At 47.5% G+C, this 25,937-nt stretch overlaps 2 pseudogenes; one reads left to right on the forward strand and one right to left on the reverse strand.

The window, feature by feature from the left end:
- Positions 1–3,388: 3,388 nt before the first annotated feature.
- On the forward strand, positions 3,389–5,269 carry LOC120695518 (annotated as a pseudogene).
- Positions 5,270–9,270: 4,001 nt separating this feature from the next.
- Positions 9,271–25,869, reverse strand: LOC120695520 (annotated as a pseudogene).
- Positions 25,870–25,937: the final 68 nt, after the last annotated feature.

Raw genomic sequence — 25,937 nt, forward strand, 5'->3', positions numbered from 1 at the left:
AAACCATTCCTTCTTGACCCTTTGATACAAACCCATCCGGCTGATCCATATAGATCTCCTCTTCTAACTCTCCATTGAGGAAAGCCGTCTTAACGTCCATCTGATGAACGAGAAGACCATAAGAGGCTGCCAAGGAAAGTAACACTCGAATTGTGGTCAATCGGGCAACTGGTGAATAAGTGTCAAAGAAATCTTCTCCTTCTTTTTGTGTATAACCCTTGGCCACAAGCCTAGCCTTGTACTTTTCAATAGTACCATCTGGTCTAAGCTTTTTCTTGAACACCCACTTACATCCAACCGGTTTACATCCATAAGGACGTTCAACGACCTCCCAGGTTCCATTAGACATAATAGAATCCATCTCACTCCTTACTGCTTCCTTCCAATAGTCAGCATCAGGAGATGAATATGCCTCTTCAATGGTTCTGGGTGTATCATCTATGAGGTATACAATGAAATCATCACCAAAAGACTTTACAGTCCTTTGTCTCTTGCTCTTTCTCGGAGCATCATTGTTATCCTCCTCAGGATTTTCTACAAGTGTATGTTCATTGTGTTCTATCGGCTCAGCAGAGCCATCATCCTTGATGAACTCTTGCCTAGATGAACTTGTTTCATATCTCATGGGAAAAATGTTTTCAAAAAATGTAGCATCTCTGGACTCCATTATAGTACCAACATGCATGTCAGGTACTCCAGATTTCACTATTAAAAATCTATATCCAACGCTGTGAATAGCATAACCTAGAAAGATACAATCCACAGTTTTAGGTCCAAGCTTACGTTTCTTGGTTATTGGCACACTCACTTTTGCCAAACAACCCCATATACGTAAGTATGACAGTGTTGGCCTTTTCTTCTCCCATTCCTCGAAAGGAGTTATCTCTTTATTCTTTGTAGGAACACGGTTTAGGACATGACATGCAGTCAATATAGCCTCACCCCACCATTCCTTGGAAAGTCCCGCTGTATCTAACATGGCGTTAACCAAATCCGTTAGAGTGCGGTTCTTTCTTTCGGCAACCCCATTTGACTGAGGTGAATAGGGAGGCGTCTTCTCATGAATAATACCATGTTCCTCGCAGAATAAAGTAAATAAATTTGAGAAATACTCGCCACCACGATCTGACCTAACTCTTTTGATCTTTCTCTCAAGTTGGTTTTCTACTTCAGCTTTATAGATTTTAAAGTAGTGTAAAGCTTCATCTTTTGACTTCAACAAATAGATGTAACAAAATCTAGTACTATCATCAATCAAAGTCATGAAATATTTTTTACCACCTTTTGTCAATACTCCATTCATTTCGCACAAATCGGAATGAATTAATTCTAAGGGTGCCAAGCTCCTTGCCTCCGCGGTCTTATGAGGCTTACGAGTTTGTTTTGATTCAACACATACATGACACTTAGAATTTTTGACAAAAGTGAACTTTGGAATTAAGCTCAAATTAGCTAAGCGCATCATACAACCAAAATTAACGTGACAAAGCCTCGAATGCCAAACATTTGTTTCATCAACGTTAATAACATTGTATGCAATTTTATTACAAACATCTGACAAAGAAAGACGGAACAAACCTCCGCTTTCATAACCTTTTCCAACAAAAGTACCAAACTTAGACAAGATACATTTATTGGACTCAAAGACTAATTTGAAACTATCTCTACACAGTAGAGAGCCGCTGACTAAATTCTTCTTGATGGTGGGGACATGCTGCACGTTCTTCAGCTGCACGGTCTTCCCCGAAGTAAACTTCAGATTTACCGTACCAACACCAAGAACACGCGCATGTGATCCGTTTCCCATCAGCAAGGAGGAAGTCCCGCCGGTCTGGTAAGAAGAGAACAAAGAAGCATCAGCACAAACATGAATATTAGCACCAGTGTCAACCCACCACTCGGGTGAACCAAAGACTGAAAGAACAGTGGGTAATAAATTACCGTACCCCGAAGTTCCTCCAGGTTCGCTAATAACCATGTTGGCGGAGTCGTTGCCTTTGCGGTTCGGACACTTTGCAGCAAAGTGATCCGTACTGGCACACACATAGCAAGCTCCCGTCTTCTTCTTCTTAAAAGTGGTTGTCTTCTTAGTCTTTGGTTGGTTCTGCGGTGGCTTTTTCTTGTTCTTATGGGAGTTGTTCTTCTGAACAAGATTGGCACTTGAAGCACCAACAACTCCTTTCCCACGTATGTCCTTTGCTCTCGCCTTCTCCTCAACATCAAGAGTCCCTATGAGTCCATCTATTGTGAACTCCTGTCTCTTATGTTTTAGAGAAGTAGCAAAGTCCCTCCAAGAAGATGGCAGCTTAGAGATTATACCTCCAGCCACAAACTTATTGGGTAACACACATGGGGACTCTTTGCTGCAATTTTTGAGATCTTTTGCCAGAGTATGTATTTCATGAGCCTGTTCCACTACAGAACGGTCTTCGACCATCCTGTACTCAAGGAACTGCTCCATGATATACAACTCACTCCCGGCGTCAGATACTCCATATTGAGCCTCAAGAGCATCCCACAAAGCTTTGCCAGTTGGCAGCCGGATATAAGAATCCACCAGGTTATCACCGAGAACACTAATGATCAAGCCTCGAAAGAGGATATCAGCCTCATCGAACGCACTCCCTTCCTCTGGAGAGAATTGTTCAGGCTTACCCTCTTTCACATGGATCACTCTCGATAGTGTTAACCACAGTATAAGCCGCTCTTGCCAACGTTTGTAATTTGAACCATCAAAAGGTGATGGTTTGATTGATGCAGCAAAGCTAGATACCGAAAGCCTATTAACATAATCAGGTTTTTGGATTGTTAGAAATCTAGGCAATTTTCGGTATATTTTAATTCCAAAATTAAATGTATAAACTAGCAATATTTCTATGACTTTAAGGAGTAAAATAAAACATGTGAACATGTTTATACTTATCACACATATAAGCATAAACAATATAAATAACCAAAGTTTCAGGGAGTACCCTAAAGCGGCCACGGCCCGGCCCGGCGAGGCGAGCGCGCGCGTGTGGTTCACCGTCCTCCTCTTACCGGCTTCACAAGTGGTGTACAAGAAGTCCACCTTTTAAGTCGGTTGAGATCCTCCTCAATTCCCGGTACGGAATTAAACATTGATTCCCTAGCATTAATAGTGGGCTTTAAATTCTTTTAATGCTTTAGAATAAATGGGCCAAGCCCATTACTCCAACAGCAACTGCAGAGGAGTATGAACAAGCGCCGAAGCGCGGCAACTTCCAATGTCGTTTTCTTGCGCGGCGCCGCATATATGACCATTGACTCATTAACCTCTCCTCTGATGTGTTCTACTGTATACTACACAGTACGTCTCGGAAATCTGAATCTCGCACGCAGCACCCCAAGAAATCAAAGCAACTAAGATGCCAGCAAGTAGGTCGGCGGTCCAACTGCTCCAAGCTAAGCTCCGCAGCCTAGTAGATCATGGCGGAAGCTCTTGCCTCACCACTGGAATTCGGACCGGAGCAGATGATACTGAGCGCAGAGCTGTTGCAAGCGCTGACCGCTGGTGATGCAGCCTGCTTGCAGGAGCTATTGAGCGGCGAACACCGCTTGCTAGCGGACGGCCACGTCGCGATAACCGTCAATGGCGGCGCCTCTCCAGGTGCAGCGCCGCCGCTGGTGGGAGCGAGCAGCCTGCTCGGCGTGGCGAGGAACGGGAACACGGCGCTGCACCTTGCCGCCAGCCGCGGCCACGCAGAGCTCGCCGCGGTCGTCTGCGAGAAGGCGCCATCGCTAGTAGCCACGCGCAACCGGAGCCTCGACACGCCGCTGCACTGCGCGGCGAAGGCCGGGCATCGGAAGGTGGCGGCGCGTCTCCTGTCGACGATGCGCGCCGGCGGGGCGGATGAGGCGGCGGCGCTGCTGGCGCGGAACCGCCTTGGCGCCACCGCCCTGTATGAAGCTGTCCGGCACGGCTATGTCGGGGTGGTGGACCTGCTTATGACGGAGGCGCCCGAACTGGCGTCATTAGCATCTGACGATGGATTCTCCCCGCTGTACTTGGCCGCGTCGACCGATCGCTCGGTGAAGATGGTCCGGGTCCTTCTACGGCGGTCGCACGACGGAACGCCATCGCCGGCGTCGGTTAACGGTCCGGAGGGACGCTCTGCTTTGCATGTCGCTGCAACCAGAAGCAAAGGTACGACACTAAAATCGGTACAGCAGTGCAGAATGCTAAAGTTCGATTTTGCCGTTGTTTAAATTCGTAGCTTTCCGGCTCTCGTATCTTACAAACTGCCCCTTTTGGATCAGAAATGGCTCAAGATGAATTGGAAGCCTGAAGGTCCAACCTTGCTTACCAAAGTTGATTCGTCAGGGAGAACACCTCTCCAATTTGCAGTGACGTATGGAAAACTCGATGTTGTCCAACTGTTCCTAGATGAAGGCACATCCATGGAGCAAGTTCACATTTCCGATAACCGCGGTTTATATCCTGTGCATACTGCTGCTATGGTGGGGAGAGCTGGGATTATTGATGAACTCGTACAGAAATGCCCCGACTACTACGAGCTGGTTGATGATAAAGGAAGAAACCTGCTTCACTGTGCGGTTGAGCATCATCAGGAAACTGTGGTTCGCCACATCTGCCAAAACGACGCATTTGCTGTGCTGTTGAATGCGACAGATTATGAAGGCAATACACCACTCCATTTAGCTGTAAAACATGGATTTCCACGGATTGTTAGCTTGCTACGAAGACGATGACCGTGGAAACAGGTGTTACCAATAAGTGTGGCCTTACTGCTGGGGATCTTGGTCGCCGTGCATTAGCTCCTGGGAGATGGTACTCAGGGCCGGCCCTGACTTTTTTTTTTTGCCCGGTGCGAAAAAAAATAATGGAGGCCCTAATTAATTATAAAAATATAAAAAGTCAAATTGATAATCGACATGACAAGTAGGTGGCGAATCGGCGATCTGTAGACAGCGGCGGCGTCTCGCGAGAATGTCAAGAAGACACTGAAGCATGTAGTTGGGCACATGTTGGAGAAGTTGTCGATGGTTCTTCCTCTCGATCAGGTCAGCGCGCGGCTTTATTCCTCCAACTGGACAGAGATGTCACACCCAACAATATAGGTTATAAAATTTATGAGGGGATCATGGGTCTGTTTGGATACATAGGGATAATAGTTATCCATCACCTTTTAGCTCCAAATTATCCCATCTATTTGGATGCATTAGGGATAATTTTGAGCTAAAGTGGATTATCCCTTCCAAAATCCTTAGGCCCTTCAAGAGGGGATAATGGAGATAATTTTGTATGGACCCCATAAAAAATATTAGTATACACACACACCTAGACATGAGAATGAGAGAGAGGGTGGACATTAGCCCATGGATTCAAACAACCTACCTTGGGCCAAAGCTTAGCATACCAATTTAAAACTAAACATTAGCTCTCAAAATTAATCCTGGGCTAATGTTTCAAATAGAGCCCATGCCCATGCCAAATACTTAGATGATCCGAGTCTCTTTCAACATCTAAATGAGCTAGCTTATGAGCACAGGTGTTACTTATGACTTGACATGCCTCTTAATATAGAAACTTTTGGAGCCCCCGATTTTTGGAGGCCCGGTGCGGTCGCACCGTCTGCACCCCCTCAAGGTCGGCCCTGATGGTACTATTTATGAGTGGTAAAGAGCCCAAAATTTTGAACTAAAAAATTTAAGAGCCGGACTCTAATCTTATACAATTTTGAGATAAATAATTTAAGAACCTTGTGGGGGCTGTGAAGAGGCCACTAAAATCATACCCATTACCACCCCCAAGTACTATTTCCTGGTGCGTTCATGTTAGCTGGCCATGCATCAATCTGTTTCTTTGTTGGAGATGGCATTTGGGTCTTGTTTGGATTCATGAATGCTAATAGTTAGCTAACTAATATTTAATGACTAATTATTATTATTAGCTAGCTAATTATTAGCAGGGTGTTTAGAATTAAATAAATTATTTTAGTTTTATCTGAAGTCAAATTTTCTAAAGTTTAATCAAGTTTCTGCATAGTTACTTTGCATATGCAATATATGTATGCTACACGATGCACATGGTTACAAAATTAACCTACTTTTATATACACACCTATTTTCTTCTAAAATATACTTCTATTTCTACTCTTCATGGATGGTTAATAAAATTATTTTCCTATATATATGGTCCACAGAATCCACATTTCCTCGTGTTGAGAAGTCTGCATTGGTCGAGAGCGACCATTAGAGCAACTCTAGCAGGACTACTAAATGGGTTTCCATCTTCATATTTGCTAGGTGGGTGTAAAAAATTGATCTCCAGCAGGTCTTCCAAATGAACTGCCATTTTGGTAGGCATTCCAAATTTCTCCCCCACCCCCTCAATTTGGTGGCCCTCTATTTGGGCTGCCAACTATGGGCTCTATAGAATTTCAATTTACTCGGCCTGCTGGAGTGGAGGCCCATATTTGGATGAGTAAAATTTAGAAATGGACTTCTAAATAGACATTTGCTCACCCAAATTTAAAAGCCCTACTAGAGTTGCTCTTACTTTCGACGGAATCCAAACCTCATACGTGGACAGCAAACACTCTTATTCGTTTCAAAAGAGAAACCAACTGACTGGGGAGGAAACATTAAACGAAGAGGATGACTTGGCAAGAACCGGAACCATTGCATCCGTCCTGATCGCCACCGTGGCATTCGCGGCCGCTTTCACCGCGCCAGGAGGTTTTGTCGCCGATGACCACCCACCCAGGTGCACTGAATATTGCTTTGCCAAACTACTGAAACATGCACCAACTATCTGTTCCTCTGTTGTGTCATGTGTGGACTAATTTCAGACCAATCCGGACTGCTGCTATGTCGGTTTAAAATTGAAGGTGTTTCCAGACCATTCTATGCCGATCAATGGAAGTGGATGAAGTGATCGGTTCAAGGTGGATCTCCACCTTCCCAACCTCAGATTGTTGCTTGTTTCCTATTTTAATTATGGCTGCTTCAGATTGAATCACTTCTTGCTTGATTCACTTATGTACTTATTTATATATGAGCAGGAAGTTCCGGATCTTTAAACAAGAAAAAGAAATCTCCACCAAAAAAGATTGCATGAAAAAGTATAACATGAGGTGTATCTACGGGAATTCGAATTCGAAGGATTAGCAATTTCATCAATCCGAAGGATTAGTACGATCGATCTTATGCTATAGTTGGCCATCCGGCTCGAGGACCGCGGGCCGGCCCATGGCCCGGCATGGACGTCGTGCCATGCCTGGGCCGACGTCTCGACACTTGGAGTGCCGGTCCAGCCTATCACGTTTACTGTCCAGCCTAACCAGTCACGATGGGCCAGTCCAATTAGTCTTCTCATCTCCTCACATCACGCCTCCTGGACCTCCTCCCCTCCACAGCTCCACTCTCCAGCCTCCCTGTGCCGCCGTCCATCATTCCCTTCCAGCACCGTGCCTCCCTACCCATTGCCGCAGTCGGCGGCGCCCCCTCCTCCACTCCCATCGCCGCGGCCGGCGGCGCCCCCTTCTACCCTCCCAGCGCCACAGCCGGCGCCGCGCCTCCCGTCCCAGCGTCGTGGCCGGTGGAGCCCCCTCCTCCCCTCCCCGCACCGCGGCCAACGCTGCGCCTCCCCTCTCAGCCCCGCGGCCAGCGTCGTGCCTCCTCCTCCCCTCTCGACGCCGCACCTTCAGTCCAGTGTCGCAACCGGCGGAGCCCCCCTCCCCTCCCCGCACCACGGCCGACAATGTGCCTCCCCATCCAGTGCCACTACCGCCCTCTCCTCTCCTACCGATGTGGCGGCACAACAATTCCGTGCCTACGGGCTTAATGGGCCAATCCGGCTGATGGGCCGGCCCCATCACAAAAAAATAGATCCTTATCAGTGGCGGAGCCAGCCCTGAGACCTATGAGGGGCCGGGCAAGTTCAACAGCCGGCACTAAGTGCCTAGATTTTTTTTTCTCTGAACATCACTGTCGCTAGCCATGAACATGTTCAAAACTAACCGATGCAGTCATGTGTGCAAAATAAAAAGAGAGAGAGAGTTGAACCATGGTTTTATAGATATTTGGGCTGTAATTGAGCTTCACAATCGACAGGGATTAACTAGCCTAGCAGAAACACATTCCATGTAGCTTATTTTGGACTGTATTTCTTTCCCAAGATGATGCATTGCTGCTTGTGATTGTGTCTGCAGCCTACGACCTGAATGCTTTGCACAGAGGAAGGGGGCCATGGCCCAGGTTGGCCTACATGTAGCTCCGCCCATGGACCGTTCCTGGACCTATGTCTCAACACGTGCGCTGGCCTGGCCCGACACGAATAAGTAACCGAGCCAATTAGGCCTGGCCTAATCACAGTGGGCTAAGTTAGGCCCGGGTCGTGCCGTGTCGGGCAGCCCAAATGGCCAACTATAATTGTAGCTGTGATACCATGTTAGAAAGTGAGCAACTGATCTATTCTATTGCTGTCCTCGAAAGGGCAAATTTTAAGATGTGCAAAGTGTAAAGAGTTGAGATGTACAAAGTGTAAAGAGTTGTATGTAGGTAGTCAACGGAGCATATAAATAACCAGCGAACTTCAGTCGCTGCACTGCACGGCACAAAGGACACCTGAATGGCTGAGCATCAAACCCACAGGATAAAGCAAGAAGACATGCAAGATGAAACAACGTACTCCCTCGTCCCAAAATAAATGTAATTCTAGGGCCTCGTTTGATTTGCTTCCTAACACAAGTAGTATAAATTTTGACCAATAATTAGAGATATTAAATAATGTATTTTAAATAATTTTGTAGTCAATCATCGATTAATTATCGTCATTAGATTTGTCGCGAAAAATTACACTCATCCGCGAAAAAGTTTTTCAAATAAACTTTGTTTAGTATTTCATGCATACAAGATTTTTTTTTGAAATTCGTGTGCTAGGAATGCTAGGAGAAACCAAACAGGGCCTAGGACTGAGCACGCAAATCAATGCTATGTGTAAAATTATCAAAATACTTCTTGTCTTTAGTGATGAGTGGATGATATATTAGTTGTCTTTTGCAAGAATATTCCGGAAACTGTTTTGTCTTTTGTGGTAGGAGTGGATGATGCATTAGTTATTTTTTGCAAGAATATTTCGGAAACTGTTTTGTCTTTTGTGGTAGGTGGATCAAAGTTAACATTTTTTGTGGGACAAATTTTTTATCTCTATAATTATATTTATTTTGGGACGGGGCCACGGGGGAGTATATACAATTCCCGAGCTGTGAATGGACAACGACTGAATCAAAGGCCGGCGCAATCCGCCGGCGCGAAGGAGAAGGCCCCGCCGTCGAGATCGTAGAGCACGTGCAGGTCCATCTGCATCGCGTTGCCTATCACGGACACGCCCCTCGTCGGCAGCACCAGCAGGCACGCCACGCTCCCGCGCTCGTCCACGGCGTCGAAGTAGCTCTGCCGCGGCACGTCGTACTCCGCGCCGCCCGCAAAGCACAGCTAGGGTTTAATTTACCGACCAGACCGGCCAAACCGCCGGGGTCCGGTACCGGTATATCGGTCCGGTTTGGCCGGAAACCGGTCGGTATCGGTCGAAGTCAAATTTGAATTCAAAAATCTCAGTTCAACAGGTTCGTACAGGTATACCGGCCGGTTAGACCGGTTTACCGGCCGGTTTGGCCGGTATACCGGTGATTTAAAGAAATTTTCCGACGGTTAAAAAATAAATCCCCGGTGTGAGATAAAAGGAAATTTCGGCATGAGCTATGTAAATATTAATATAAATAACCACACCAAAGCAATAATTTATAATCATGCATACAAATACAATAGTAATAAGCATGCATATAAATACGGAGTCATACACTTATACACATCAAATAAAAGTTCAACGTAGGAATGAGAAGACCCCCATTTGGGACGCGGTTTGGTATTCGGCGGTGGACATCAAAGCGATACCTCGCACTCTAAGCAGCTCAGCCTTGTAGTGTTACCAAGTTTGGGCTGTCCACGCCGATGTTGTCTGCCATTCCTAAACTAACATAGTGTAAAAATGAGGGTCTTCCCATTCGTACACCCATCTCGTCGGTGGCTGCATGCTGATGTCAGGAATGGGGTAGTGAAAAGAGTGCCTGGAATCGCTGTAGGAGGAAGAAGAGTACTGTGGAGTGTCGTTGTCCGTCGGTCCACCTGTTCTCCTCTGCGATTGCTGTGCTCCATGATCGGTGTCCTGAGTAGCATGTGTGAACTGAGTCTCCCCTGCAATCAACCATATATCATAATTAGTAGTCAATACTCATAGTCAGAAATATGTGTGCATTTATATATGCAGTGTATACTTGTGAAACGAACACCACGAGCACCACCACTACCACCAGCAGCACCACCAGCACCACTACCACTACCACCAGCACCAGCACCGTCACTATCATCATCATCATTGGTCGAGCTGCTATCCTTGAACTCCTGATACGAAGGACTATGCTCACATTCGCCATCATCAGTCTCGGTGTCGCTGCTCACTGGTTTTGCTATTCCTTTGCCTTTCGACGCTTTGGGTGACCCTTCGTAGGTCCCTTCTGCAACTTCCTCTTCCCTAGGTGAGTGTCACCCACATTTTTACGTGCCCAATCACTGATGGAATCATCCCCCGTAGCCTCACGTAGATCTGACACGTTTATTTGATCTCTGACAATATGGGACGGGAGAGGGATGTCGCCGTCATCATCATCCTCGTCCAGAACTGGAGCCCGGTTAGATCTACCATATTCCATCCATTCCCGCACCGGATTATTCTCATCATAGAAAGAAAGATGGGCCAGCTAGTCAATGAAATCACCTTCTTCACGCATCAGTGGGCCAGAGACCTCCTCAAGTCGGAGACGAAGGTTGTAGTTGACATAGACAAGCTTGTTAAGTTTCTTATGCGACAACCAATTGCGAACCTTTGTATGCAGCAAGGCAAAAGTACTCCAGTTCCGCTCGCATCCACTGGACGAACAACATTGTGAAACAAGCCTCAAGGCAAGGTACTGCAGCTTTGGAGTGCTTGATCCGAACATCATCCACCAGGACGCTGCATGTGCAACCGAATATGTAAGCAATATATTTGAATAGAGAAAACAACAATGTCGTACGGAGTAACTCTTACATGGGGATGTCTTTGGGTCCATCGTCATCCGCATTGTCATTTCACTGCCATACTCGCCAACCTTCTGCCGAAACACGTCAAACTCCTGCAATGCCTGCACGGCGCTCTGGAGATCCGTTATGCGCTGAAATGTATCTTTGAGTCCACGAAACATTTGTTGAGTTGGATCCATCATATATGCATACCTCGGATTTAGGACAGCAGCTGCAAAATATAAATCACTTCAAATAAGCATCAGGTCAATAGAGCTTAAAAATAGATGACTCGTGTGTGCTTACCTGGCCCCACATACGTGCCTATGAACACGTCACCTAACCTCTCGTCCACCACCTGAATATACTACTTCAGTGTGGAAACATTTGTTCCAAAGAATGACCGCAGCTCCTGTTTCATAGTCTGGTAGGCCATCACGACTTCGCAAATGTTCGGCTTCTTGTCCTGATCAGCGAAGCGGAGGAACTTGTATATTGGTTGAACCGTGTCGATGATATATTTTAATGCATCCCACCACTCCATACTTGCAAAACTTGCATGAGTAAATCTACCATCTTCGGTATTTGCCCATTTGCTGTGTTGGAACTCAGTAGATGCCATCCACTGCATGAAACGATCATGTTTCTGATAGATGCTCTCTAGGAACATGTAGTTGGTTCCTAATCGAGTGGTATTCCACTTGACCAACTCACCAACGATTGCGTCCCTCATCATTGTATTCAACTGACCATGATTGTGTAACCAATTTGAAATTCACTTGCACTGCTTGATCATAACACCATATTCAGGCCTTCGAGCTATATCCTTCAATATCAAATTGACGGTGTGTGCTAGACAAGGTGTCCAAGCTATGTGTTCATACACCTCACTTAGTAGTCCCTTGCTTGCTTTCTTGTAGTTCGAGCCGTTATCGGTGACTACGTGCACGACATTCTCCGGTCCAATCTCTTCCACCACTTTTCGAATCTCCTGCAAACAAAGACATATTGTTTAGTAACATATCAAAACATAGTCAATATGAATGGAACATGTTTAGGGACTACCTTGAACAAATATGCAGCATCTTGAGTTCTTCCACTCGCATCAATAGACTTATGGAACCACATGACCCATTGCAATATATCAAAAAGTTGATGACACTCATCCTCGTCGGGCCAGTCCATGAATCACATATCAACGTGACGCCAAATAAAAGCCAGTCTTTCTGAAACTTTACGTACCTCGTCTTCAAGTCTTGCTTGTTCTGATCAAGGTACTTGCCATCAATATCCCGTCCAGTGGGTGATGCTGTCGGTATTTACCGCCAAGCCTGCTCAGGGATACCCTTAGCAGTAAGGTTTGTAAGTAGGGATCGACGGCTCTAGAACTCGATGGTACAAGGAACACAAAGATTTAGACAGGTTCGGGCCGCGAGTTTGCGTAATACCCTACGTCCTGTGTGGTTTGTATTGCCTTAGGTGTTGATGATTATTTGGAGGGGGTCCCTGCCCGCCCTTATATATATGGGGGGACATGGTTACATGGAAAGTCCTAGCCGAGTACAGTTGGAGTCCTACTACAACACGATCGGGTAGTTTCCTTTGTACTGCAGCCAGTTCTATGCCTATTCGGGTAGTTACAAAAGAGGTAACGTACATCCATGAGATATCCCTTACTCTAGAACATTCTATGTCTATAAGCAGTCCCGCTGTCCCGGGTCTGACAAGCCCCCGAGCTCTTCGTAGCCGAGTCCAGCAGGCGTCGAGCACTTGGCTGGGCGTCTTCGAGTACTTCAAGTAGTCAGAACATCCTTCTGGTTGCTTCTGATCCATCCTTCAAATACGTCGAGTAGTCCTTCAAGTACTTCCGTTTGCTTCGAGACTGTGAGGTGCTCAAGCCCCAAAACCTTTATCATATATGGTGCGCGAAGTACTCGCGCTTCATATGGAGTAGCCCCCGAGCCTTAGGTTGAATCGCAGAATCAGGCTGAGGGTCACTTCAGTCTTTTTCTTCTTTATTTTCCAAAAAAAATGAAAAATAAATCTCTGATGCCTATATCCCACAGCCCCCGAGCCTTAAATCAAAATCTCTTTTGCTGCGAGTAGCCCCCGAGCGTAGATTTGGAATTAAGGATTTAAGATGTGGCATCAGATTTTATCTTTCAAATTATTTGCAGGATTCATCAGATCCGGAATCCGAAAAGACCTCTTTTTCGGGTAAAATCCCAGAAAAATAATACAATTGGATCCGCCACACTAATTGCACCCGAAATAACTTCAGGAATAAAACCCGAGATGTACGGCTCTTTATTCAGTGCTCATACGAGACGTTACTGTTTGGAGAATCTGTATTATTGTAGTTTTGACTGCGTCCATGAATGCTGTCATGAATGCGTTCGTGAAACGTGCACTGTTGATTCACGGGTTCTCCTTCAGCAAGTCTCCTTGTAGATATAAAAGGCAGGGGAGAGGTCTTTGCCAGAAGCACCAAAGTGTAGCGACCATGACTTTTCCTTGGTGTTCTTGCTCTCGCCCTCCTGAGATTTGTGTAGTTCCTTCTAACAAAAGATGCTAGAAGAGAACTTGCGAGTGACAAGAGAAGTCCCTGCAACCTCATCCTACCACTCCCATACTCTCATTGGATCTATTTTGGTCATCATGTCCTTGCATCTTCCAATGAGGCAGGTTCTTTGTGGATTGGTTGAATCTAGTTGTGTCATACTCTTGGAGTTCCCAGGTTGAGACTGCCCAAGAACTGACATCTTGGCGGGGAAGCTTAATTTTGCCACAACGTATTCTTGGAGAAGGAGAAGTTTCTCCAGAAGATGCTACAAGAGTACTTGCGAGGTGATTACTGTAATCTGCCTTCATATTCTTGTAACTTTTCTCCCAGGATACATGTATCATTATTCCCTTAGTGGGAATAACAAGTTTGTACTTTGTCATGGCCTCGAACCGATCTAGTCTACAGCAGACGTCGACTAGAAGCTCCAAGAGATCCAGGCGATAGGCATGCAGGTCCGAATCATTGTAAAGTTGAAAAAGTACTCGAGTTGTAATGTCGAGTAGTTGTACTGTGTCGAGTACCTATCCTTATTTTGGAATGTAATCCCAGTTAAGGAAAAGGGTGTCGAGTAGTCAACTAGGGTTGTGAGTGTTTTCTTTTCCAGAATGTAATCTCAGAAAAGAAATGTCTCTTTTAAATCCCATTATTTCCGCGATTTGCAACGGATTGTTGGCCTGTTGGGTGTTTTTACCATGTTGCCACGGCCATTATAAAATAAAACGGTAACTTAGGTTTACCCCACCAGCCGCCACTAGTTTTTATTGCTTTAGATCTGTCTTTCCACTCTCAAGCTCTCAGATCCAAAGTTCCTATTCCTTGTCATTCCCCATCCTCCTCTTAGGGTTTCCGCCAGTTTATGCGCGTGAAGCGATCTGTGGATTTTTGGATGGCGCCCAAGAAATCAACCAAGGGGAAGGGTGTGGCTGCGGAGCCAACCCGCGATGAAGAGTGGAATACCAGTAAGTGTTCCCAATCTAATTTGGAATCTCTAGTGTCGCAAGGTCTTTTAACTCCCATATCCGTTATCCAATGGCGTCCTGCCTTGGGTTCGGATCATCCATATGAAAATACGGGAGAAATTGTTGCTTTCACCTCATACTCGGAATGAGGATTGGGGTTTCCTTGCTCATCTTTCTTTTCTGGACTCCTGCGCTATTACAGGATCCAGTTGCATCATCTGACCCCAAATTTCTTTGTTCACATTTCCATCTTCGTGCATTTATGCGAAGCTTTTCTGGGCATCAAGCCCCATTTTGAACACTTTCGCTTTCTTTTTCACTTGAAACCGCAGCCCAACAGATTCGTCTTAGATGTAGTGGGGGCGCGGGTCTCCAACTTAGGCAAAGAAGAGATAGAGTATATATCCCTTATGACCTTAGTAATAAAGTGATCGAATGGAAGCCCAAGTGGTTCTATGTCAAAAACCAGTCGAGAAGTTTTCCATCCATTACTCCCGGACCTCCAATCCAATGGCCCGAGTGGAATAAAAAACCAGTCGATGAGAGTCAAATCTCTGAACGACTCAATTGATTGCCATTTTGAGACAAAATATGTTGACTGGGGAGGCAGTCATGTTTGACTGGATGAAGCGAAGAATCCAGCCATTGCAAGCTCGGGAATCGTTCGGATTCCAGTATCAGGGAACAGCTGATCCATCAAGATTCTCGGAGGAAGAGATCTCGGATGATGTAGTTTTTAGTCGAGTAAAACGACATCTGAAGGATGTAAAGAAAATCCCAGTTGTTCCTGGTACATTTTCTGCTGTGAATCCGCCGAAGCAGGTACTTGATAAGAGTAGTCGATACGTAGAAATCGAGTACTTTATCATAGTGTAATTCTGCTAGGATTTGCTTTCTGTAGGAGGACGTGGATTGCTTTAAGAGTAGTCCTTCACTACCAGACATTTATTCGCCCTTTTCTTCTTCCAATTTCCTTGATCTGTTAATCAAATCTTAGTATGCTCATATGAGATTTCATATAAGTAGTACCGATGTCCAGACTTAATTGTGCAGATGAGGCAGCGTCTGGAGAAAGAAGTGATGGGGAGCACAGCCCCACTCCAAGTGCTGATGCCCAGACCGAGCGCCTGAGGAGTACTCGGTCAGTGGCGAGGAAGCGTAGCAGCTCCTCCAAAACTACTAGCGACAGGTGAGTAGCTAGTTATATTTGCAATCGAGTACTTCATAGTTGTCAAATTGCAAGTTTTGATTTGTGCTTTTGCTTTTCCAAGTCCAGCGGCTAAGATGCCACGGACTTCATCATCTGGGGATGATACTGCAGTGGCACAAACTGTCCCCTCCGCCACAGTGGACCCGTCAAGTGAGATCGGGGCTACTCCTTCAGCGAGTAGTTCCAAAATAAATAAGACCGTTGATGCGGGTAAGCTGGCCATGATCACAAAGCCTGCCCGCAAATTTGGCATCAAGGAGTTTGCCCTAATAAGAGCTCCTGCGTAAGTTCTTTAGAACTTGTATGTGTAGGATCTGTTTATAATCTAGTAGTTTGTAACTACTTTGTCTTTGCAGAGATGCAGTCCTGGGAGAGGACATGGGGGGCAGAGAGCCACTTGGATTCTCAGCCGGGGCTGGGGAAACCCCCGTGTACTCCCGATATGAGTGCTCGTGATGCGGAGGCTATGGTCGACTCCATGCTTCTGGATTCTCCTTTATCCCATTCTGAGAGGGCCAACGAGGAGATCCCGGAAGGTGGTGGAAGCAGCAAGCTTCCAGAAGAAGGAGAAGGCAAGAAGCTTCCTGAGGGAGGCAATAATAAACAGCCTGCGGAGACCCCTGCAGTTAAGCTTGTAGTGCCTTGTAGGAAAAATATCCTTTTATTTGCCCTTATTATAATTTAAGTAGCATGTTCTTCCTTTAGATTCCCAAGTCATAGGGAATACTGTAGGAAAAATTGAAGAAGTGCCCAAGAGGGCTGTTACAGAGGTGGTGGCGAGTGCTTCCCAGGTCACATCGAGAAGCAATTTGCCAGGAGAGAATGTGGAGCTAGCTGTCAAGCTGCTAGAAGTAAGTAGTCGAATACTTCGAGTACTTTTGGAGTAGATCGAGTAGTATTCTGATCTTTTTGTTTTGCTGGAAGGACTGGAACGAATGAGTGTCCAGTCTCCAAATGAGATAGAGCTAAATGTTCTCAAAGAGAGGGTTAAAACACTCTCGTCTAAGAAGACTACTCTTGAGGGGAAGCTGAAGAAGCTTTCCCAATCTAAAAAAGGTTAGTCTTTGGCATTTAATATGCACTCGACTAGTAGATCTGCTTAGTGTTTATAAGATTTTCTTTCAGTCGAGTACACAGCTTGTGCCAAATCTTTAGATATTCAGAAAATCTTGGTACTGGATTTAAAGATTCTTATGTACCGCAACGCAGATGAAATATAGAGGCTTAAGAAGATCAAAGAGAACTCTGACCGTGAGGCAGTGACGGTGCTGCAACAACTCAAGACTTTGTCAGAGTCTCGAGACTCGATGCAGCGAGAACTCGTGGTGCTGAGAGAAGTCAGAGATGCCGCCCTGGAGGTGGCAGAGGCCATGGATATCCCACAAGAGGATGGAGACGAATCGCTCACGCTGGCTGGGAGGCTTCGCAGGGTGCTTGGAGCCTTCAAGAGGTTTGTCTCCGACATCACCCGTCAGTACGTAGGTCACGTGCTTGGGCTGGTGAAGTCTTATTGGCCAACCACTCGTCTGGACACCCTTGGACAAGGTGCCAAGGCTGACTGTACAGAAGATCAGTTCCGTGAGTATTTGGCGGAAACCTCCAGGGTGGCTGATCAGATTGTAGAAGCATTGAGTAGGGCAGAGTCTCCTTAAGCTTGTCTTGTAATCGAATTGGCATGTGAGCTAGAAGTACTTTGAACAAATATTGGATGTAATGTTAAGTACTTGGAGGTAGGATTATGGAATCCTTTGTTGTGTCAAGTAGCTGCACTCGAGGGTCCTGAGTGTAGGCGGCATCGCGCCCACTCAGTTATAACAGTAGATACGATGCATTGTATCCGTAAGTGCCTCGGGATGCATTCTTGAATAGAATCGAATCTGTATAGTTCCGAAACCATGGTGCTAACCGGTTAGGATTGAATACCTCGGGATTAACCAAGTGGGAATAGCACTATGGGGGTGTTCAAAGCCGTAGCTTAGTATGGGTTTCCTTTTCAAAGGAAATATTTTATTAGCGCGTAGCTATTGTGGACTTTGTTGTCCAAATCGGGGGGAGATCTCATTTAGAGTATCTAGGAGGTATAAGGGGTTTCTTGATAGATAAGAAGACATGCAGCTCTCGACAACTACTCAGAGTACTAAGGGAAAACAGGAGTTCTTTTTGTATCTCGAGCAAGCGAGTAATACCCGTCAAGTACTCGAGGCAAAAAGATTCTGTAACGGAGATTCCTATAGTAAGCTAAGCAAGCGGGAAACTTGTGTCAACTTATTTTAGTGTATCAAGAACTTATCTGTACTCCTTGAGGGGTTTTCGTAGTTGACCATTTAGGATAGATCTTGTTTGGTTACCCAGATAGTATGCAGCTGTTTACAAAAATGACCCAAACTACTCAATCGTATCGAGTAGTATGTCCTATTAATGGACTGGATTGGTTTCTGGAATAGGACAGTTAGGATTGAACTCCGTCGAGTTAACCAAGACGTGAATATTCTAGAAACATCCCAAACTTACTCGAGCAAAGCGAGTAAGGTGTCCTACCTGAGGACTGGAGTAACTCTTAGGCAAGTCTGTTAGGTACTAACCCCGTCGAGTTGTCCAAGACAAAGGTGCCGAAAGAGTATCCAAAACCTACTCGAACCAGTGAGTAGGGTGTCCTTTAACCAAGGGCTGGAGTAATCCTTAAGACAGAACTGTTAGGTACGAACCCCGTCGGGTTGACCAAGACGTAAATGTCGAAAGGATATCCAAGACCTACTCGAGCCAGCGAGTAGGGTGTCCCTTTAACTTGGAACTGGAGTAATCTTTAAGACAGAACTATTAGGTACGAACCCCGTCGGGTTGCCCAAGACGTAAATGTCAGAAAGATATCCAAAACCTACTCGAGCGAGGCAAGTAGGGTGTCCTTTTAAGCAAGGACTGGAGTAATCTTTAAGACAGAATTGTTAGGTACGAACCCCGTCGGGTTGCCCAAGACGTAAATGTCAGAAAGATATCCAAAACTTACTCGAGCGAGCCGAGTAAGGTGTCCTTTTAACCAAGGACTGGAGTAACTCTTAGGGCAAGTCTGTTAGGTACTAACCCCGTCGGGTTGCCCAAGATGAAGGTGCTGAAAGAGTATCCAAAACCTACTCGGGCGGGGCGAATAGGGTGTCCTACCAGAGGACTAGAGTGTCTTTTAGGACAGAACTGTTATGTATGAACCCCGTCGGGTTGCCCAAGACGTAAATGCCCAAAAAGCGCTCAAGTATGAACCATAAAAACCGCTCGATAGCTGCTTGAGCCGAGCAAGGCTTTTGAGATGGGGTACTGGTCGTGTGAGTGAGAGCTAAGTAGTCGATATATGAAAAATCCTCTTTGTTTGGATTTGTCGAAATTACGATAGTTGTAAAATGACAAACTCTGACTCTTAAGACCTACCCCTTGCTCGTTAGACGTGAGCAATGATTTACATGACTGCATAAAATTTATTCGAAGAAGGAACTTAGTCGATATGATGGTAGACTAAATTTGGAGTAGAACTAGTCTATGCAGAGGTCGACTAGATTTATCGGTGGTGTCTCCTTCAGGAGAGGTGCCCCAAGGGCCTTGCGGAGTGAGTCACACTGGAAGATCGTGTGAGAGCTCTTTGGGTGGATAAAGCACTTGCGTAGCAGTACTTTGTTGATCATGTTTCCGCTCTGAGATGACTTAGCTTGATGCTGGGTGCGTAGTTTACCCTGAGGGCGAGTACTGGTGGTTGCCGGCTTGTACTTCTTGAAAGATGCGGAAGCCTTTGGCAGGATGCGGAAGTTGGAAGAAGGGCTGTATGCCTCGACTTCCTCACATTCCTTTCTTCTTGAGATGATGACGTTGCGCGCATCGCGCCCAATGTTGATCACACTGCGGAGGTCGCAGTTGGAGTAGTCGTAGTTGTCGCCTTGCTGTTCCTGAAGGCTGTTAGCAAGGCGCTGACGCCTGAACGCCCTCTTCTGGTTGAGCTGGCGGCGACGTTCATAGAGATCTTCTACTGGATGCTGTTTGTCCAGTTGGACGGTGACGGTCACCGCTGGGGGAGGAGGAGGAGGAGCATGTAGATCCTCCTTGGTAGTTGTTGACGCTCCTTAGCGCCCCCGATTTATATACCGCAAGCGCACGGTTCGTGTAGCTTTTCCCTTAGAGTATTCCCCCAAGGTTTATCAATCCACAGAACCAAAGATACAAGAAACAATCTACTAGCATAGAGATCCTTTGTGTTGAGATGGTGAAAACGAATCTAAACTACTAAAAACGACAAACACCGAAGGTAGCAAGAGAAAGTTAGAGATAACCAATCTAGATCACCTAGATCATGCATATGCTGTAGTTCCAGCTAGATGTAGTGAAGTAAGATAGATGTGAATCTCAATGAAAAGCATCTTTAAACTCAAAATCTCCAATCCGATCCCTCGATACCCCACCTACTCAGTGGCAACGCCCTGTCACGACGCCGCCCCTTTGGACGAAAGTACCCTGAAGCAAGTCGAACCCCCTTTGGTAGTTCCGCCATGAACCTCTAGCCACAATGACTACAAGATCATGCTAAGCGATCTATCTCGATAATAGATCTAGGATGAAGCAAACCCAAAGAAAAGAACGAAATCGAAAGAGAGAACATGGTCGCTAAACATTCGGAATCACAAATAACTTCACCATGAATGAGTGTACATCACAAGATCACAACCGGGGCCCTACCTTGATCTTGATGATCCTAGCTCCAGAACTTAGACGTGGTCTTCCTTGCAAGGTTCCCACGTCGGCTAGGGCAAACCCTAGACAACTAGCACGACCCTCGGCTCTCCGAGAGGTGTCCCTCTATCTTCTCTGCTCCTTGGCGTCATCTCCCCAATTGATCTCTGCGTGAACCTTGGGGAGGGGTCTTTAAATAGCCTCGGGGAACCCTAGGTCAAAGGGGAGGCCGAACCGCCTCAAAAAGGGGCTGGGCTGGCCGGCCCAATGGACCCAGGCCAGCCGGCCTGGCCCATTTCTTCGCCGCCTCGTGTCCTCCTTTCTCCCCAAGTCTCCTGGAGTCTTCTAGAGTTTATGCCTTTCATGATTGCACCCCATTAGACGTCATTATCTTCGAGATTTCTTCGAGGAAAAGGATAGGATGGAAAATCCTTCCTTAAATCTCTCTTTGCTTTGCTTAGCCCCGAAGTATCTTGATCTTATCTTGTGGGCTTTTGTCCTTTGGGCTTTATTGGAGGGTGGATGTGCACGAACGGGCCTCTAATCATCATGGCTTTCGGTCCTTTGTTCGGGCTTTGGCCTTCGTCTTTCTTCGTGTCATCGTGTGATCGTGGGCCTCGTCATTTCATGCTCCAAAATTGGTCAAAAACCTGCAAAAACGAAGTACCTCCAAAATATATGTGCAAACGCGAAAACGACCAATAATTGGGCCGAGGTTAGGATGGTTAGTGATTTTGATATTAAATTCATGCCATTATCAAAGTTAAACAGGGGATAAAATGGATACTTAAGGAGCGCCAACAGTAGTGACTTGGGCTTCTGTGATTGTAGGAGGAGTAGTTTCCATGTTGTCGGAAAGGTACTAGTTGAAATCATCAGAATTGTACTCGTCGAGGTTGAGTCGCTCTGTGGGATCGCCCTTAGGTTCTTCGGCGATACGAACCATGAGGATTTCACGGCAGACGTCTTGAATTTCTTGATCCTGTTTGCCTGAGGACGGGTCTAGAAGAGTGCTCTGTTGGTAAGGCAGATCCGCTAGCTGTGAGGCAGAAGCGTTGGGATCTTGTGCCTTCTTGAGATGCGGCGTTGCATATAAAATCAGGTTAGGAAGAGAGTCCTGATCGGACGCGGGTTTCTTAGCCGAGTTGGACTCGACTTGTTTACTATACTGGATTAGGTCGTCTAGTTGTTCCTCCGGGTCGGAGGAGTACTCGGATTCGGAGTCGGTTAGCCCACCGATTTTTTAGCATGTATGCTTTGGGTGAGCGAGAAGCGGTATGCCCATCTCTACATGGAGGGCGTTCTCGTTCATCCAGTGTAGCCATAATTGAGTAGGAGTTAGCCTCTCAGGCTCCTTAATCTAGGGTTTATCATAGATTGAGTCACTGGATTGTTCTGGGGCCTTGGCTTTTCCTTTTTTAAGTTTGGCCAGTTCCAAAAGAGCGTCGGTATGCTCGGTTGGTTTAGCCATGGCGTTCATGAACAACTCGACATTGTCTGACCACTCTTCAAGATCGTCAATTGGTTCAAAGTTCTCGAGACCGTTAATGAAGCGATCAAAGTCCTGATCAAACTTTGGACTCGACTGGTTTTGGAGTCCGAGTGTGAGCAGGTTTCGGTGAAGGCCTCTAAGGTATTCTGGAGATAGACGGTCCCATCCGAACAAGCCGGGAGTTTGTCTCACCAGCTCCCCCGCAGATTCCTCCTTCCGATTTCTGCTATTTGTTTTGCATAGTGCATTCAGCCACCTTAATGCAGTTAGCAAGCTTTGAATTTACCCGATCGATCCCTGAGAGCATGTCGCCCGACCTCTTCTGTGGCGGGTTTAGTGCTTTAGGGTTCTGCTAAGGCGCAGATGAGCTGAGAGCGGTTTCTGCAAGTTTGATGCAGCCCTCTATCGATCGTGAAACTTGATCTACTCCAGCGAGTAGTTCTGAGCTTTTGATCATGGGGCGTTTGATTGTCTTCAGATGAGCCAGGTATTTTCCAAGAATTTTGGAAAAATAAGGCTTTTCGGAGTCAGAATTTGTGTCGAACTTGACCAAACTAAGAGTTCGGTTTTCAGTTGTCACGTTTCCTAGGTTGTCCGAGTCGAGTTCGGGGGGGACTCTTTTCTCGTCGAGATCCGCGGACTCGCGGATGCCGGTGAGTTGGGAGCGGGCTTTCGATTTAGGCGAGTTAGCCATGATGAGGTGGCTGGAAAAGCCTCCCGTTCCATCAGCCGTGCAAGCCCAAGAACCGAAAACAAAAGTCGTGCCTTCTGGCACGCTATTGGCGTTGCTTGATCCGGCCATCGAATTCATTGGTGAACTCGCCGAATCCTCTACCTGGTGCGCCAGCTGTCGGTATTTACCACCAAGCCTGCTCAGGGATACCCTTAGCAGTAAGGTTTGTAGGTAGGGATCGACGGCTCTAGAACTCGATGGTACAAGGAACACAAAGATTTAGATAAGTTCGGGCCGCAAGTTTGTGTAATACCCTACGTCCTGTGTGGTTTGTATTGTCTTAGGTGTTGATGATTGTTTGGACGGGGTCCCTTCCCGCCCTTATATATCTGGGGAACAGGGTTACATGGAAAGTCCTAGCCGAGTACAGTTGGAGTCCTACTACAACACGATCGCGTAGTTTTCTTTGTACTGCAGCTAGTTCTATGCCTATTCGGGTAGTTACAAAAGAGGTAAGGTACATCCATGAGCTATCCCTTACTCTAGAACATTCTATGTCTATAAGCAGTCCCGCTGTCCCGGATCTGACAGATGCGATACCTTCACCTGCAACCATATGAAAATCATGAGATACAAGAATGTAAGCTCATAGGTGTCATTCCAATGAAAGGAAACTTACCCCACTTCTATGTCTTCCTGACCGCGCTAACAAAGTATGGACTGTCAGTCTGTCTTCCTGGTACTCCTGCAATATGGAAAAACTTTGACCAAGCTTTACCAATAGCTTCCTTTGCATTCTTACCCTTCTGCATCCAGGAGCCTGTATCAATCCTTGGTTGCATCATTCCTCTTCTCCCACCAGCTGCCAAGTTATAGTCCTCCACCACAGGACTCTCCCTCTGTGAAGTGGCCCTTCGAAACATCCTCTGCATAACATTCCCCCTCGTCGAACCACTACCCCTCCGCGCTCATATGCACCTCCTCTCTGTTCCACCCCCTCCCCCCCCCCGTCGGAACTCTGCTTCCGCTCTCAATAGATCCATGGCATGCTGCACCTGAGCCTCCTCATCTTCTTCATCACCGGGATAGTTTCCCTCCGCTGCAGCCTTCTCCCGTCTCAACCTCTCTCGGGCCCGGTCAGCAGTTGCCTTTTTTGCCCTATCAATCTCACGCTGAAAGAAGTCCCACACATCAGGTGGCACATTCCTGCAATGGACCACCTCTGCCCCGCGCTCAGCCAAATGTTGTTTCAATCTAGTCGCACCACCTCCTCCTTTCTGCGTACGACAATAGTTGCATCGCCATCCGGGATAAAGATTTTCACCGTGTTCCCATACAACATCTCTGCCTGCCATTGTCTATCTGCATACATAGACAACAAAAACATATCAATCACATAAATAAAATCCTAAATCCTACACCTAAATCTTACCTAAATCCTAATTCCTACACCTAAATCTTACCTAAAACCTAAAACATATCAGCCGTACACCTAACTCTAAGCTAAATACTAAAACAAATCATCTAATATTCTAAATCATACACCTAACCAATCATTCTATTAAAAAATTTCAATTCTTACCTTCTCTCCCGGTCGCTCCAGCTTACCGGCGATACCGGCCGGCTAACCACCCCTGCGCGCCGGTTGGAGACCAGATCCGAGCCCGGGCCGGCTTACCGGACTAACCGGCCGGCTAGCCGGGCGCGGAGGGCGGCTTCCCGGCTGCGGGCGGCGGACAGGGAGCGGGTGGGGGGCGGACAGGGTTCTGGGGGTCGCGTGACACCTCCCCCCAGACTGTCCAGAACCCTATCTATGCATGCAGAGCGACGTGGGCCTTAATGGGCCATCGCTTTTTTTTCTTTTTTTATTTAACTTCTAAATTCCGCCAACTATACTAAATGAATGAATTTTTGAGAAAATTTGACACCATTAGATTCGTCGCACCTTGAAGTATTTTTAGGAATTTTTTTAGGAGTTTTCACTTTTTTGAATTTAAATTTGAATTTTGAATTTAGGCCGGTTTGGATCAAATCGGACCGGTTCCCACCAGTTTTGTAAACATTGAGCGCAGCACCAGCCTCGGCACGGGCACGGGCACAGCGTCGGCCGCGAAGCACAGGTCGAAATCGTACGGCGCGCCGCTCACCGTCGGCATATCGGCCATCTGCGAGAGGAACGCCTGCCTCACCATCGCGTACCCCTCGGAGGGGTACGTGAACGTCGTGCCGGAGTCCACGATCACCCCGCCGGCGGCCGGCGCCGGTGGCCGTGAACCCGAATGTGACGGGGAGGTCCGTCGCGCCGACCGTGACGCCAGTGAGGTTGACGTAGTAGTACGGGCCGCGCCGCGCCACGGGGCTCTGGATCAGCGGCGTGGACTGCACCCTGCCGCCGGTCACGTTTGCCAGGGCGCCGAACAGGATCGGGCTGGCGCCAGCGTCCGCGTCGGAGCGGAGGCAGTACGAGAACCGGCCGACGCCGAGCTGCGACACGAGGGACAGGGCGCCGCGCCCGAGCCCCACGATGCCCGAGGCGCCGTCCATGTCCCCGCCGCTCGCCGTGCTGCACCCGAACGCGACGCCGGGGAATGAGGCGCCGCCGAGGGCGAGCGTGTCCGCGGCAAGGTGCCCGGCGGTGAACCCGACGGCGTAGCGGTAGTCGTAGGCGCAGCCCGTGGCGTTGCACGCGCGGAAGGCGCCCGGCAGCGCCTGGCACGGGGGGCTCGCGCAGGGGAGGCTCGCGGACGTGGAGGAGGCGGCCGGGTCGTACAGCGGCGTCGGCTGCGCGAAGCACGCGGCGCACGGCGCGCACTGCGTCCAGGTGAGGTCGCTGCCGGTGTCGAGGATGGCCGGGAAGGCGAGCGGCGGCGTACCGATGGACAGGGTCATGTGGTACGCCCCCGCGCCGTTCTCGACCAGCGCCTGGAGGAGGCCACGGGAGGAGGAGCCCGTGCTGCTCGTGCGCGCGCCTCCCGCGGACGCGTTGGGGAGAGACGCGAGGCGGCGCCCGTCGCGGCGTGCCGCGGCGGAGTAGTTGCCGGGAAACTGGCGCGCGCGGGTGATGGTGGCGCGGAAGCCGAGAGGGCTCGTGGCGAGAGTCACCGGCGGGAAGAGGCCGGTGACTACAGCAGCGAGCGTGAGCAGAGCAGGTTTGCACGCCATGTCGTGCGACATCATCTTCCATTCTCTTTCCGTTGGTTTGCTACTTTGCTTTGATCAAACAAACCAAA

This window comes from Panicum virgatum, chromosome 2K (assembly GCF_016808335.1).
Source record: "Panicum virgatum strain AP13 chromosome 2K, P.virgatum_v5, whole genome shotgun sequence".
In the NCBI taxonomy this organism is placed as follows: domain Eukaryota; kingdom Viridiplantae; phylum Streptophyta; class Magnoliopsida; order Poales; family Poaceae; genus Panicum; species Panicum virgatum.